Source organism: Muntiacus reevesi, chromosome X (assembly GCF_963930625.1).
Source record: "Muntiacus reevesi chromosome X, mMunRee1.1, whole genome shotgun sequence".
Lineage (NCBI taxonomy): Eukaryota > Metazoa > Chordata > Mammalia > Artiodactyla > Cervidae > Muntiacus > Muntiacus reevesi.
In genome coordinates this window covers 56,698,782-56,716,684 of record NC_089271.1, presented here as the reverse complement: position 1 = coordinate 56,716,684, position 17,903 = coordinate 56,698,782, and the positions used below count along the sequence as shown (strand labels likewise).

The 17,903-nt window shown below is 38.5% G+C and overlaps 1 long non-coding RNA gene and 1 pseudogene across 1 annotated transcript in view; one reads left to right on the top strand and one right to left on the bottom strand.

Annotated features, from left to right (window-relative positions):
* LOC136153391 (uncharacterized) overlaps positions 1-17,903 on the bottom strand; it is a 127,333-nt gene that overhangs the window by 33,649 nt on the left and 75,781 nt on the right. The window lies entirely within an intron of this gene.
* LOC136153813 (germ cell-less protein-like 1 pseudogene) lies at positions 16,283-17,788 on the top strand (annotated as a pseudogene).

Genomic DNA, 17,903 nt, shown 5'->3' with positions numbered 1-17,903 from the left:
CAACTAAGCATGTAACAAACTTAAACAGTGAAAGAAAGGAGGAATGAATGAGATGGATTTCGATTTTTGAGGAAATTAATAATATTAAATACTGACAAGTGTTATATGCTAAACAAATTATGTGGTGTAGAGAGAGTCTGGACCTTTCAATGACAAGGAAAGTACAATACAAGGGAAAAAACCTTGAAAATGGTAAGCCTCTCAGGTCATTTGACCTTGCCTAAGTAGAATGTTTGGGGCTTCCCAAACATTCCCAGTGGTAAACAATCCACCTGCCAATGCAAGAGATGCATGAGGCATGGGTTCTATCCCTGGGTTGGGAGGACTTCCTGGAGGAGGAAACGACAACCCACTCCAGTATTCATGCCTGGAAAATTCCATGAATAGCAGAGACTTGCGGACTAGTGTCCATGGGGTCCCAAAGATTCTGTCCTATTCAAATTATGTAAGTAGAATGTTTACACAATTTGAATAGGCCAGGATAACCTTAAATCACATTTTAAATATTCTCTGTTAGATGGCTATAGAGAGTTGATAAGAAGGTCTGTATAATGCTCCAGGTTCAGTGGTGCTTGGCATGAGACAAACATGAATACTGACTGTAGAGTTGTGATAGCTTATGGTAAATGGTGAACGGTGCTGCTGGATTCATGGTCTCTGAAGGAGAAGATTTAACTCCAGAGCCAAAGACAGTCTCAGTCACTTGGAGCACTGTGTAGATTTTATCTAAAGTGAAAGTGACAGAAAAAACTTCTGACATAGACATCAGAAGGGAGCAGGAGAGAACCCACCTCACTAGTTTAAGCAAGGCTTTATACACTTCTCAACTAGCTGCTGAGAATAGATACAAAATACCTCAAGACTGCGAGAATTTTTCCCAGACCATTTCCTGTAACATACATCCTGGGATGACATCAGCACGAGATTAGCCAGAAGGAACAGGTTAACCCAGAGCTACAGCTGTGGAAGTTTTTACCCAGACCTTTTCCCATAACATACATCCAAAGCTCAAAAAAAATAAATAAATAAATAAATAAAAGGCATGTCCTTGAATAAGAGATACTGTTGCCTACGAGGCCTACCTATCTAAAGCAAAGAGTGTGAAAAAGAAAAAATGTTTATCTCCTCCTTAAAGGGGCCTTAGGCTTTTACTCCTTATCAACCTGCCTAAGTTAACTCTCTCATTCCCCCCTTATTTTAGGAGAATATTGTTGCTGAGGGGAAAGGGGCAGAGAAATCTGTCAGTAACTGCTTCCTGCAGGTGAGGGGCACTGACCCTAAGTTGATGAAGCAACATATTCTCCTTACCCTTTTATTTAGGGTTTCTGATCCAAGGGCCCCAAGTAATAAATACACAGGAACGTGTGTAAGGAGCAAACAGCAAAAAACAGAATGATTACAATGATTATAGTCAAGATAGTTTTTCACAAAGGAGAGCTTGTAAACCAAGATTGTATCTGTGCCCATGGTGGAACATCAGGGGAGTCCATTTTGAAGAGTGACCAGGATCTCTGCATCACTGTTACTTTGTCTGGGAAGCCATTGTATCCTTTAGAAAGAACAAACTAGATAAGTAGATTAAAAGGCAGAGACCAAATATCAGTAGATGAATTATTGTAATTAGCAGTCCACGCAAGAGTAAGAATCAGGTTACATTTGGTAGTAACTTTGATCCTGGTCTAGATAGAGTCAACACTTGGGCTCCCCTATTTATAAGAATGGAACCATCTGGCGTGTTCATGTACATTTTGAATGTAGGTATAACAAACCCAGTTAGAAGTAGTTGAAAGAATGAAAACCTGACATTTAACAGACAAAATAAATCTTATAATTTCTTTTCAGGTGAATGAGTCTATAACCCAATGTAGACAGGTGCTTTAGGTAGCCAGTTGTCAAAGTTTGTCCAGGTAGGCCCTAGCTTCTTACTGTGGTATTAATGTATAAGCCAAAGTAGTTGTCACCATTAACAATTTTAGCGGTTTTCTAGGTATGAGAAGATGCAAGAATTTGGGCTCAAGAAAATCTTTACCTGAGAATATCTAACTATCCAAAGGCCTGTTGTGTCCATTTTTCCAGAGCACAGAGCGAGTGCCTAACTTCTGATTTCCACCCTGAACTCCTTTCAGGGGATGTTGAAGGTCAGCAGCTGTAGTGTCCATGAGTTAATCTTTGTAGAGGCAGATAGCAAGTGCCAGTTACCAGAGCAGGGCCCTTTTATGGCCATGAGTTTGACCATGGTTTGCGGGGCATTTCATTACCATCTTGTCCCATGGTGCTGGGAAGGTTCATTCCCAGTTCTGTCAAAGATTTCACTGAGAGGCCACTCAATGTTTGATTACTGGACTAGGCCCTGTGAGTAACAAAAGTCTCTGGACAACACCTGTCTCACTAGTCTCTTGGTCCAAGAAAATATTCCGTCTTGTTGCCTCTCATATACAGAGTCACACCATTATAATTATGAATTTCATATGGAACTGTACACCATTATATCAGTGGCTCAGTCACACCCTTGATAATGTACGGAGAGACACTTCTTGAAACAGGCAGTATAGAAAACAATATAGTTAGAAGTTATAGTAGAATCATCAGTAAGAACTTAAGTCAAGAACTTCTATTAGGTATAGCCCAGTGACTATCCATGTCATCTGGTTTAGTTTGCTAAGTGACTATAGCCTGTTGTGAATCTCCTGGTTGTAGATCCTGGAGCATCTGATCTTTAATCAAAGGCTGGTTACTGAGAGAAGCTTTAGAAACAAACTCAGAGTGTCCTTTTTAATTACTTAATTAAACTTCTTAGCACTATAACATAACCACAAGGAACTGCCTTAGAAGTCAGTCTTACTAAATACAGATCTTAATGAACAAAACTAGAACCTAATATTCAGTCTAACTTAATAGATGCCTTAGGCCTGACATCAGTTGGGTGAATTTTTCTTTTAGACCTTCTCAGTATACTTTGAGATTTCTGCATATGTTGGGAGGCAGTCTTTTTATTTACCTGATAAGGCTGTTCAGAACCCGAGTGTCTCCAATTTCTGGAGCGACGAGGCAGAGAGAAAAATGTGATAACTTTACCCACAGGTGTAAATCACTAAATTGTTTTGAACCATCAGTAACTTGAAAAGAGCTTCTCTATATCTGTAAACAAAGATTAGAAGCCAGTAACATGTCAGACAAAAAGTCATGAAAATTTCAATCATATTTAGCAGTCTGTTCAATCCCATGTAACCGATTCCTTTGTTCTGCCATCCTTGCCTGACAACTGAGGATGCCAGTGAAAGCCACAGTCTCCAAGAAGTTCGTGGAGTTTTCTGTCAATGTCTGTACGACCTGTCCAGCAAAGTGGGTGCTCCAATCACTGGAGATTGTAGAAAACACATTTTAACCTTTTTTTTTTTTTTTTTCTATTGTGAGACATTAACCCTGAAGCCAGGAAAGGGTTTATGTTATCAAATAAAAGTGAGGTTTGTCAGGGAGCCAGGAAAAGCTAAGCAGTCATCTTGGATTTCCCATAGCCCCAACTATTTGGTTTACAGCCATTGTTCATCCATTTAAAATGCCCTGATGAGGGGTTAATTTTTGTAGAAGCAGAATGAGCTTTGTCTATGTGTGCCATAGTCTGTTATCAAAAGCCACATTCCAAGAAAACTTTGTTCTTTTATCAGGAAGAGAAAACCAAATTCCAGATTGGTACCAGCTTATATTCACAGTGAAACAATAGTTATTCACTTAGTCGAAGTAACAATAAAAGATTTCAAAGGCAGCTTAACGTCTTAAGAACTTGAATCACGCACAAAACTCTCTTTCATTTGCCACAAACCTTTTTTCATTTGCCACAAACCTTTTTTATATTTTTTTATTCATCACTTTATTTGCCCACTCAGAGAACAGCCACCTGTAAGTTCAGATTTACTTCCTTTTATCTTAATAGAATGTCATTTCATTCCTTATACCTTTTTATTGAAAAACACAATGTCCTACTTTCTTTCAGCAACCATGAACTGTACTTTATATCATCATTTTGTAGACTGGTAAATATAAATCACCCAAAGCTATAACATTTGCTATCTTCACAATGTCTATGTTAATTAGATCAATAAACAAACATCAATACCAGGTATCAATCAATTCAATAGTGAATATTTCCCAGTTCATACAAGTCTGAAATTCATTTAGTTGAGTTTTCTTGAATTTAGAACTGTTTGATTTGTAAGTGCTTACTTCTCCTTAGGCCAGATAAATAGAGCTCACTGACCAACTGGCCTTTAGCAATTTTGTCCAAGGACAAAGACACACTGAGACACACACAAGTCTGGACAGACAGAGACCTCACAGTTTTCCATTTGAAATTTAAAATGTCTCTGCCCTTTTTTCCCCTTGGCTTGAAGTTCTACCAATTTGCTCATGGCTGGAGTTCCAGACAGAGTGGACTGTGTATCTCAAGGACATGATGTGTTAACTTCAGGTTTTTTCCCAGACATGTTTTTGTTTCTCAGGCAGGAGCAGAGCTCCCCCCAAAAATATTTTAACACGCCAGCTTTTTCCTAATTGCAGGTGCAAAAAGAAACAGTTCTGCAATTTCAAAAAGACTTCATTTTAACCCGTTTTCTCTGGAGTCTAAAGAATATCATGGCTATTCAGTGTCACCTGATACAAAGAACTGACGGACTGGAAAAGATCCTGATGCTGGGAAAGATTGAAGGCAGGGGGAGAATGGAATGACAGAGGATGAGATGGTTGGGTGGCATCATCGACTCAATGTACTTGAGTTTGAGCAAGCTTCGGGAGTTGGTGATGGACAGGGAAACCTGGTGCGGTGTTGTCCATGGGGTCACGAAGAGTTGGACGCAACTGAGAGACTGAACTAAAGTCCTCTATTTACAAATTAGTTCCCTTCCAAGAGAAGTTTTATAAGTCCAATTTGTTCATAAGTCCAACAATGATACGTTAGGTGCCAAACTGACACAATCTGTTACGTAGAACAGTATTGTAATCACTTTATAATATGTTTCACACAAGTAATGCACAAAAAATAACTTTTAATCTTCTAGTATAGTACCTTGTAAAGTACAGTAAAGCAGTACAGTAGCTGGCCTACAGAGGCTAGCACTGCATGAACAAGAGTGTTACTGTCTGGAAGAGTGAGGGGAGGTGGGAGATGGTAGAGCTGAAGGATCATCAGCAATAAGAAACAGAGGGCAAGCTGCAGTCTCACTCAGGCCTGACATTGATGGCACGAGTTCTGGTTCCTTGCTGGATTCAATCCTATCTACTCTCTTGAAAAAAATGATCGAGAGATGTCTGAGTAGTACTGTATCAGGTACATCACTGCTGCTTTTATGCTTGCTTCTGGACATCCTTGTCTTGAAATAAAGATACTGCACTACTTTACTCTGTACAGTACACAAAAGCACAACTACTTATAGAAGATGCACACACGTGAAAATGTATGCCAGACACATGAACTAACTAACATGATTGGGTATGCAAACACACGTTCACATCTTTGAAAGTCTGCAACTTGAAGGGTCCTGTGTAGGGAACTTCTTGTATATTTTGTCTGATATGAGTTTTGTTACCCCAAGATTCTTTGCCATTTCCACTTGTATTGAATTTCTGTTTTATCTCTTCACTTTGTCTCTGTGTGTCTTTAGCTCTGAAGTGTATTTCTTACAAGTAGCATGTCAATGTGTCCTTCTTAATCATTTCAACTAGCCTATGTCATTTGTTTGGAGTATTTAGTCCATTCACATTAGAGTGATTATTGATAGGTATTACTGATTTCCACTTTATTACTTGTTTTCTGGTTGTTTTGTAGTTTTTCTCTGCACTTTTATTCTTCTTTTAGTTTTATCCCTGTATTTGGATGATTTTATTTGTAGTATGCTTGTGTTCCTTTCTGCGTAGTTTTTGCATATCTATTGTAGGTTTTTGATTTGTGGTTTGATTGTGACAGAGGATGAGATCATTGCATGGCATCACCGACCTAATGGACAAGAGTTTGAGCAAGCTCCAGGAGTTGGTAATGGACAGGGAAGCCTGACGTGCTGCAGTCCACTGAGTCGCAAAGATTCAGACATGACTGAGAGACTGAACTGAACTGAACTGATGCAAAGAACCAACTCATTGGAAAAGACATTGATCCTGGAAAAGATAGAATGCAAAAGGAGAAGCGGGTGACAGAGGATAAGGTGGTTAAAGAGCGTTACTGACTCAATGGACATGCATTTGAGAAAACTCTGGGATATAGTGAAGGATGAGGAAGACTGGCATGCTGCAGTCCATGAGATCACAGAGTTGGACACCACCTACCAACTCAGCAACAACAAGTGGTCAACTAATCTATGGTGAAGGAGGTAACACTATACAGTGAAGAAAAGACAGTCACTTTCAATAAGTTGTTCTGGGAAAAGTGGACAGCTACATGTAAAAGAATCAAATTAGAACATTCTTTAACACCATGTCCAAAGATAAACTCAAAATGGATTAAAGACCTAAATTGAAAACCAGATACATTAAACTTCCTAGAGGAAATCATAGGCAAGACACTCTTTGACATAAATCACAGCAATCTTTTTATCTTGCAGGGGGGGTGGAGGGGGGATTTCCCCTCCTAAAGCAAAGGAAGGCAAAGCAAAAATAGACAAATGGAGCCTAATTAAATTGAGAAGCTTTAACACAGCACGGAAATCATCAAAGAAAAGACATCAAATGTCTTTTCATCATTGCACAGTCTTGCCTCCATCATAGATGAACTGACCATTTGTTGTTGTTGTTGAGTCGCTAAGTCATGTCTGACCCTTTGTGACCCCACGGGATGCTGCACACCAGGCTTCCCTGTCCTTCAACATCTTCCAGAGTTTGCTCAAATTCATGTCCAGAATGAAAAGACAGCTCACAGAATGGGAGAAAATATTAAAATTGATTAAAATATTAATATTAAAATTTTAAATATATTTAATTAATATATCTGTTTATATTTATTTATATTTATATTTAATATAATGTATTTATATATAAATATATAATATATAAAAATACAAAATATATATATTATATATTATAATATATATTATATATATTATATAAAATATAATTTATATTATATATAAATATGTATATATTTAAAACATATATATTTTAAAAATATATATATTTAAAAATACACATTTAAAATATATATTTTAAAAAATATATATAAATATATATTTAAAAATATTTAAAAATATATATTTAAAAATAAATATATATCATATAAATATATATAATATATTAATAATATATATTATTTTATTATTATATATAATATATAATATATTATATATAATAATATATTATATATAATATAATATATATAATATATAGCAAATATATATATAATATATTATATAATTATATAAATTATAGTATATATAAATATATATATTTATATTTAATTAATATATGTTTAATTTTAATTAATATTAAAATTTAAAATATTAAAAATGATTAAAAATGACAAGGGATTAACTTCTACAAAATACAGAGCTCATCCAACTCAATATAAAAAAAAATGAGCAATGCAATCTAAAAAAATGTTCAGAAGACCTAAATAGGCATTTTCCTAAAAAGACATACAGAAGACCAATGGGCACATGAAGAGATGGTTTACATGACTAATTAATAGAGAAATGCAAATCAGAATTACAACAAAGTGTTACCTCACACCAGTTGGAATGGCTATCATCAAAAAATCTACAAATAATAAATGGTAGAAAGGAACCCTGCTACACTACTGGTGGGAACATACATTGTGCTGTCACTAAGAAGAACACTGTGTAGTGTTCTGACAAAGTTAAATGCTATGTAGTATCCTGACAAAGTTAAAAACAGTATTACCATGTAATCCAACAATCCTACTCATGGGCATATATCTGGAAAAGTCTAAAACTCTAATTTGAAAAGGTACAGGCACTCCAAAGTTCATAGCAGCACTATTTATGATAGCCAAGTCATGGAAGCAGTGTAAATATCCATCGACAGGTGAGTGGATAAAGAATACATGGAATATATAAATTAAAAAAAAAAAAAATATATATATATATATATATATATATTCCTCACCATACAAAAGAATGAAATGATGCCATTTGCAGCAACGTGGATGGACCTAGAGCTCATCAAACTAAATGAAATATTGTAAATTAGAGAAAGACAAATATCTTATGATATGACATATAGTGGAATCTTAAAAACTGATATGAATGAACTTATTTACCAGACAGAAAGAGACTCATAGACTTTGTCAACAAAAATATGGTTAGCAAAGGGGAAAGGAGTGGGGAGGGAAAATTTAAGTGTTTGGGATTAACAGATACACACTACTGTATATAAAACACATAAGCCAAAAGGACCTACTGTATAGTACAGGAAACTATATACAATACTATGTAATAATCTATACTAGAAAAGAGTCTGAATAAGTATATGTGTGTACATATATAATTATAATTATATAGAGAGTGATTTATATATGTGTGTGTGTATGTACACATGTAAAACTAAATCCCTTTGCTGTACACCTGAAAATAACACAATATTGCTAATCAACTATAGTTTAATGGAAAAAAGAAGATACAGTATTTCTGAATAGCCAAAACAGTCTTGAGAAAGAACACTGCTGGAGGAGTCATCCTCTCAGGCCTCAGACTGTACTTCAATGCTATAGTAATCACAACAGTATGGTACTAGCACAAAACTATACATATCCATCAATGAAACAGAATAGAGAGCCCAGAAATAAATCCATACTCTTATGGTCAATTAATATATGACAAAGGACCCAAGAAGACATAATGGAGAAAAGAATCTCTTCAACAAGTGGTGCTGGGAAAACAGGAGAGCTACATGTAAAAGAATCAAATTAGAGCATTCTCTAATACCATATCCAAAAATAAACTCAAAGTGAATTAAAGATCCAAATGATGACTGAATACTATTAACACTCTTAGAGGAAAACATAGGCAGAACCTTCTTTGACATAAATCACAACTATAATGTTTTGGATCCCTCTCCTAAAGCAAAGGAAACTAAAGCATAAAATAAACAAATGGGGCCTAATTAAACTTAAAAGCTTTTGCACAACAAAGCAAACCATCAACAACAGCAAAACTTACTGAATGGAAAAAGATATTTGCAATTGACACAACCAATAAAGGGTTGATATCCAACTTATATAAACAGCTCAAATAACTTTAACATCAAAACAAACAAAAGTTCTCTGATTTAAAAACGGGAAGAAAAACTGAAAAGACATTTTTCCAAATAGGGAATGCAGATAACCAACAGGCACATGTAAACATGTTCAACACCACTAATCATCAGGGAAACTCAAATCAAAACCACAATAAGATTCACCTCACACTTTTGAGAATGGCTATCATTGAAAAAAACAGAAATAAGAAGTGTTGGCAAGGATGTGGCAAAAAGGGGATCCTTATACCCTTTCGGTGGAAATGTAAATTGGTGCAGCCTCTGTGGAAAACAATATGGGGGCTTTTCAAAATACTAATATTAGAACTGTCATATGACCCAGCAATTCTACTCCAAAACATTAAGTCAGAAAGATACATGCACTCCATTGTTCGTAGCAGCATTATTCACAATTGCTAAGTTATGAAAGCAACCTATGTGTCCATCAATGGATAAATGGATAAAAAAGATGTGGCATACCCACACAGTCACAAAAATGAAAGAAATTTTGTTATTTGCAGCAACATGGATAGACTTGGAGGGCATTATGCTAAGTGAAATGTCAGACAGAGAAAGACAAATAATATATGATATCACTTATATGTGGAATCTAAAAACTACATCAAACTAGTGAATAAAATATCAAAGAAGTAGACTTACAGATATAGAGAACAAACTAGTGGTTGTTGTTGGGGAGAGGGAAGGTGGGAGGAGCAATGTAGGGGAAAAGAGGGAAAAAGAGCTATCGTGGGATTATATTGAAATCATGTGTGTGAAACTTTTTTGTGTATGTGAGAAACTTTTGAAAATTTAAAACTGTAGAATTTTTTTTAAAGGAAATAGTATTTAAAATGTATTACATTGTATGTGTATATGTAAACACAATGTATGGTTTAAATAATTGATCATAATAAAATACAATTCTTAAAACATGGATCCAAATCTTTAAAAAAACAAAAAATATTAAAAGGGAAAAACGTGAGGTATGCATCTTATCTATGTATCTGTATACATATCTCTATATAATGGCATATTACTGACATTCAAAGAAGTATGAAATACTGCCATTTGCAGCAATATAGATGTATCTAGAGTATAGTAATGCTCAGTGAAACATCAAAGACAGATACTGTATATCACTTACATGTGCAATCTGAAAAATAGTACAAATGTATGTATATGCGAAACTGAAAGAGACCCACAGATATAGAAAGCAAACTTGTGGTTGCCAAAGGGAGTAGAAAGGGGAAAGGGACAATTTATTGGTATGGGATTAACAGATACAAACTACTATGTCTAAAATAGACAAGCAACCAGATATGCTGTATAGCAAAGGAAATTATAGACATTATCTTGTAATAACCTATCATGGCATATAATCTGCAAAAATTATGAATCACTATGATCAACTGAAACTAATGTAATATCATAAATACTCTATTTCTATTTAAAATAATAGCAAATCTTATTAAACCAGTCGATCATAACATGAGAGAAGTTAGCTTCAAATACAGAAGAGAAAAAGGAAATCTAAATTGGCACCTGTGACTGTGTGCCCTTCGCACATCAAGGGAAATTAGAAAAAAGCTGGCTTGTTAAAATATTTTTTTGGGGGAGCTCTGCTCCTGCCTGAGAAACAAAAACATGTCTGGGAAAAAACCTGAAGTTAACACATCATGTCCTTGAGATACACAGTCCACTCTGTCTGGAACTCCAGCCATGAGCAAATTGGTAGAACTTCAAGCCAAGGGGAAAAAAGGGCAGAGACATTTTAAATTTCAAATGGAAAACTGTGAGGTCTCTGTCTGTCCAGACTTGTGTGTGTCTCAGTGTGTCTTTGTCCTTGGACAAAATTGCTAAAGGCCAGTTGGTCAGTGAGCTCTATTTATCTGGCCTAAGGAGAAGTAAGCACTTACAAATCAAACAGTTCTAAATTCAAGAAAACTCAACTAAATGAATTTCAGACTTGTATGAACTGGGAAATATTCACTATTGAATTGATTGATACCTGGTATTGATGTTTGTTTATTGATCTAATTAACATAGACATTGTGAAGATAGCAAATGTTATAGCTTTGGGTGATTTATATTTACCAGTCTACAAAATGATGATATAAAGTACAGTTCATGGTTGCTGAAAGAAAGTAGGACATTGTGTTTTTCAATAAAAAGGTATAAGGAATGAAATGACATTCTATTAAGATAAAAGGAAGTAAATCTGAACTTACAGGTGGCTGTTCTCTGAGTGGGCAAATAAAGTGATGAATAAAAAAATATAAAAAAGGTTTGTGGCAAATGAAAAAAGGTTTGTGGCAAATGAAAGAGAGTTTTGTGCGTGATTCAAGTTCTTAAGACGTTAAGCTGCCTTTGAAATCTTTTATTGTTACTTCGACTAAGTGAATAACTATTGTTTCACTGTGAATATAAGCTGGTACCAATCTGGAATTTGGTTTTCTCTTCCTGATAAAAGAACAAAGTTTTCTTGGAATGTGGCTTTTGATAACAGACTATGGCACACATAGACAAAGCTCATTCTGCTTCTACAAAAATTAACCCCTCATCAGGGCATTTTAAATGGATGAACAATGGCTGTAAACCAAATAGTTGGGGCTATGGGAAATCCAAGATGACTGCTTAGCTTTTCCTGGCTCCCTGACAAACCTCACTTTTATTTGATAACATAAACCCTTTCCTGGCTTCAGGGTTAATGTCTCACAATAGAAAAAAAAAAAAAAAAGGTTAAAATGTGTTTTCTACAATCTCCAGTGATTGGAGCACCCACTTTGCTGGACAGGTCGTACAGACATTGACAGAAAACTCCACGAACTTCTTGGAGACTGTGGCTTTCACTGGCATCCTCAGTTGTCAGGCAAGGATGGCAGAACAAAGGAATCGGTTACATGGGATTGAACAGACTGCTAAATATGATTGAAATTTTCATGACTTTTTGTCTGACATGTTACTGGCTTCTAATCTTTGTTTACAGATATAGAGAAGCTCTTTTCAAGTTACTGATGGTTCAAAACAATTTAGTGATTTACACCTGTGGGTAAAGTTATCACATTTTTCTCTCTGCCTCGTCGCTCCAGAAATTGGAGACACTCGGGTTCTGAACAGCCTTATCAGGTAAATAAAAAGACTGCCTCCCAACATATGCAGAAATCTCAAAGTATACTGAGAAGGTCTAAAAGAAAAATTCACCCAACTGATGTCAGGCCTAAGGCATCTATTAAGTTAGACTGAATATTAGGTTCTAGTTTTGTTCATTAAGATCTGTATTTAGTAAGACTGACTTCTAAGGCAGTTCCTTGTGGTTATGTTATAGTGCTAAGAAGTTTAATTAAGTAATTAAAAAGGACACTCTGAGTTTGTTTCTAAAGCTTCTCTCAGTAACCAGCCTTTGATTAAAGATCAGATGCTCCAGGATCTACAACCAGGAGATTCACAACAGGCTATAGTCACTTAGCAAACTAAACCAGATGACATGGATAGTCACTGGGCTATACCTAATAGAAGTTCTTGACTTAAGTTCTTACTGATGATTCTACTATAACTTCTAACTATATTGTTTTCTATACTGCCTGTTTCAAGAAGTGTCTCTCCGTACATTATCAAGGGTGTGACTGAGCCACTGATATAATGGTGTACAGTTCCATATGAAATTCATAATTATAATGGTGTGACTCTGTATATGAGAGGCAACAAGACGGAATATTTTCTTGGACCAAGAGACTAGTGAGACAGGTGTTGTCCAGAGACTTTTGTTACTCACAGGGCCTAGTCCAGTAATCAAACATTGAGTGGCCTCTCAGTGAAATCTTTGACAGAACTGGGAATGAACCTTCCCAGCACCATGGGACAAGATGGTAATGAAATGCCCCGCAAACCATGGTCAAACTCATGGCCATAAAAGGGCCCTGCTCTGGTAACTGGCACTTGCTATCTGCCTCTACAAAGATTAACTCATGGACACTACAGCTGCTGACCTTCAACATCCCCTGAAAGGAGTTCAGGGTGGAAATCAGAAGTTAGGCACTCGCTCTGTGCTCTGGAAAAATGGACACAACAGGCCTTTGGATAGTTAGATATTCTCAGGTAAAGATTTTCTTGAGCCCAAATTCTTGCATCTTCTCATACCTAGAAAACCGCTAAAATTGTTAATGGTGACAACTACTTTGGCTTATACATTAATACCACAGTAAGAAGCTAGGGCCTACCTGGACAAACTTTGACAACTGGCTACCTAAAGCACCTGTCTACATTGGGTTATAGACTCATTCACCTGAAAAGAAATTATAAGATTTATTTTGTCTGTTAAATGTCAGGTTTTCATTCTTTCAACTACTTCTAACTGGGTTTGTTATACCTACATTCAAAATGTACATGAACACGCCAGATGGTTCCATTCTTATAAATAGGGCAGCCCAAGTGTTGACTCTATCTAGACCAGGATCAAAGTTACTACCAAATGTAACCTGATTCTTACTCTTGCGTGGACTGCTAATTACAATAATTCATCTACTGATATTTGGTCTCTGCCTTTTAATCTACTTATCTAGTTTGTTCTTTCTAAAGGATACAATGGCTTCCCAGACAAAGTAACAGTGATGCAGAGATCCTGGTCACTCTTCAAAATGGACTCCCCTGATGTTCCACCATGGGCACAGATACAATCTTGGTTTACAAGCTCTCCTTTGTGAAAAACTATCTTGACTATAATCATTGTAATCATTCTGTTTTTTGCTGTTTGCTCCTTACACACGTTCCTGTGTATTTATTACTTGGGGCCCTTGGATCAGAAACCCTAAATAAAAGGGTAAGGAGAATATGTTGCTTCATCAACTTAGGGTCAGTGCCCCTCACCTGCAGGAAGCAGTTACTGACAGATTTCTCTGCCCCTTTCCCCTCAGCAACAATATTCTCCTAAAATAAGGGGGGAATGAGAGAGTTAACTTAGGCAGGTTGATAAGGAGTAAAAGCCTAAGGCCCCTTTAAGGAGGAGATAAACATTTTTTCTTTTTCACACTCTTTGCTTTAGATAGGTAGGCCTCGTAGGCAACAGTATCTCTTATTCAAGGACATGCCTTTTATTTATTTATTTATTTATTTTTTTTGAGCTTTGGATGTATGTTATGGGAAAAGGTCTGGGTAAAAACTTCCACAGCTGTAGCTCTGGGTTAACCTGTTCCTTCTGGCTAATCTCGTGCTGATGTCATCCCAGGATGTATGTTACAGGAAATGGTCTGGGAAAAATTCTCGCAGTCTTGAGGTATTTTGTATCTATTCTCAGCAGCTAGTTGAGAAGTGTATAAAGCCTTGCTTAAACTAGTGAGGTGGGTTCTCTCCTGCTCCCTTCTGATGTCTATGTCAGAAGTTTTTTCTGTCACTTTCACTTTAGATAAAATCTACACAGTGCTCCAAGTGACTGAGACTGTCTTTGGCTCTGGAGTTAAATCTTCTCCTTCAGAGACCATGAATCCAGCAGCACCGTTCACCATTTACCATAAGCTATCACAACTCTACAGTCAGTATTCATGTTTGTCTCATGCCAAGCACCACTGAACCTGGAGCATTATACAGACCTTCTTATCAACTCTCTATAGCCATCTAACAGAGAATATTTAAAATGTGATTTAAGGTTATCCTGGCCTATTCAAATTGTGTAAACATTCTACTTACATAATTTGAATAGGACAGAATCTTTGGGACCCCATGGACACTAGTCCGCAAGTCTCTGCTATTCATGGAATTTTCCAGGCATGAATACTGGAGTGGGTTGTCGTTTCCTCCTCCAGGAAGTCCTCCCAACCCAGGGATAGAACCCATGCCTCATGCATCTCTTGCATTGGCAGGTGGATTGTTTACCACTGGGAATGTTTGGGAAGCCCCAAACATTCTACTTAGGCAAGGTCAAATGACCTGAGAGGCTTACCATTTTCAAGGTTTTTTCCCTTGTATTGTACTTTCCTTGTCATTGAAAGGTCCAGACTCTCTCTACACCACATAATTTGTTTAGCATATAACACTTGTCAGTATTTAATATTATTAATTTCCTCAAAAATCGAAATCCATCTCATTCATTCCTCCTTTCTTTCACTGTTTAAGTTTGTTACATGCTTAGTTGGTGTCTGGGGCTGATAATCCAAAGCCTTTGCCTCAAACATTCAAAACTCTAGTGGTGAAACTAATATAATGAAATAATTGCAGCCTTATGGGGAGAAATGTTTGATTAAGGTCTGATGGGAGTACAGTTGAGAAAAGATGTATATCTGCTTTGGAAGTGTCAGAAACGGTAGACTTTTAGCCAGCTATCAGACAATGAGATATGTGCAAGAAATAGGGAAAGTGCCAGAGGGCTCAAGATGCACAAAAAGGTGGGGTAGGAAGAAACAAAAAACATCTAAAAGTTCCCAAAGGAACTTAAGATATTCCCCAAAGTTAAGGTTTGTGTACCTATGGAAAATGGAGACATGAGCCTCAAGAAGCTGATATGGACACACACAGTTTTAAATGGCTCTATGACTGGAAATGCTATTTAATAGCAAAAGTTAGAGACAAAAGCAAAGACTGGGCAAACACTGCCACTTTTATCACAGAAAATGTTTTCACAGCCTCAAATGATGGGATAACCTAAGAAAATAATTACAGAAATTAAGGTGCATAGAGGACAGAGCTTGAACCAAGATGTAATGATCCAAAAAAAGGAGTGATCACTAATTATTTCAAATGGGGAATAGGAAATTATGTTCTTAAAATTAATGGGGACAATTCATACACAAAGTCCTCTGTTCCACCATTATCCTATGAAGGGAGTCCCAGAGAAATCATCCCGGGAGGGAAAGATAGAGTGGAAATTCTGGTACAGAGTGCACTTATCCTGTGATAGGGAGTGGGAGGGGTAGGGGAAAGCCTAGTGGGTGTGGCTTTGCGTGGCGTCCGTGATGACGTCACAATCGTCAACCGTACCCAACAGCCCCTTCGGCTGCGTTAGTGCCAGAGGAAGCCGCGTCTGGTGAGGAAGCCTGCCCTTTGCGCGCCTGAGGTAAAAGCCATGGGAGCACTAAGTAGTCGGATGCTCTGGAACAGAGGGGGGCGTGCCCCAGAGGAGCCAGGTGCCCCTGAGGGGGAGGAGGAGGCTGAGGAGGTAGCAGTGGCAGCGATAGAGGAAGAGGAGGAGAGTGAAGAGGAGAGACCCAGCACTAGTCAAGGGTGCCACAAGCGGAAGACAGGCCCAGGAGGGCAGCTCGCAAAAGCGCCCCGCGGGAAGCGAGCAAAAGACAGTTCAGGGTCCGTTTATGAGACACGTTTTCTGAGAGGAGAAGGGAGTGACGTGCAGATCCGTGCCCTGGGGGAGGAGTGGAACCTGCACAAGGCCAACTTGTGCCAGTCGGGATACTTTGCGAGCATGTTTAGTGGTGCTTGGCGTGAGACAACCATGACTACTGTAGAGTTGCAGATGCCTGACGAGAACATTGATTGTGAGGCACTGCACGAGGCTTTAGGTTCCCTGTACCGAGACTCTGTGCTCATCCCACCGGGTCGAGTGGTCCCCGTGCTGGCCGCAGCCAGCATGCTGCAGCTGGACAGGCTGATTGAGCAGTGCGGAGACATCATGAAGGACACCATCAATGATCAGACCGTGTGCAGCTACTACTACGCTGCTGAGAGCTACGGACTCCAGCACATCAAGCCCATGTGTCTTCAGTGGCTGCTGGACAACCTGATGACCCAGCAGAGTGAGGAGTTATTGAGAGAAGTTAGCCTGGATCTCATGAAAGAGGTCATTGCCTCTTCAGAGCTCTTCGTGATGGAGGTAGAGATGGATGTGTACACCACGCTGAAAAAGTGGATGTTCCTGCAGCTGCAGCCGACATGGAGAGGCCCCCACAGAGACCTACTGCCAGACGCCGACTCGTGGTTTGCTGGGTCCAGGCAGGAGTCAGAGGGCACCCCTTTCCTGGAGACCGAGCAGGGCAGAGCCTTCGTGCCAGTGTTCCAGCAGCTGCGGCTTGCCTACATAATCTGCGACCTGCCATCAGCACGCGCCATCGACCAGGATTCGCTGATCCCTGCCGCGTGGCTGGCCCCAGTGTACAAAGAGCAGTGGCTTGCCCTCCTCCGGGCTGAGCAGAACAGAGACCTCGGGCCCATGGATGTCTGCTTGTCCGATCTCCAGAGGAACAGCATGCGGTGCGGGGGCCGGCTCTGCAGGGATGAGGAGTGCAGCTGGCGGTGGGCAGGCTTCAACTTCGGCTGGGACTTGGTGGTGTGCTATGCCAACCGGCGCATCATTTTCAAGCGCAGCGCGCTGAACCAGTCTTGCGGTCTTGGGGTCAGCTTGCTCTGGCAGAGAAAGGTCGCGTTCCGCCTGCGCCTGGTCTCCTTGGACAGGGCTGGAAGAGCCATTCTCCGGAGGGAGACAGAATACCAGGTACTTTCCCTGAGAAAGGATGAAGAGCTAGAGGTAATGAATCTGGAGAACGAAGATGTGGTTTTCCCCATATATGTGACCTGTAATTTCCTGTACCTCCCCAGAGAGGGGCGTTTTCCTGAATGAGGATCCCTGAAAATAAAAATCTCAGAGGGGCGAGCAGCTCTTTTCCTGGGGTCAGGGGCGACCAGCTTTGTCCAGATGGCCAGCTCCTTCTGCGGGACCAACCGGACTTGCCCAC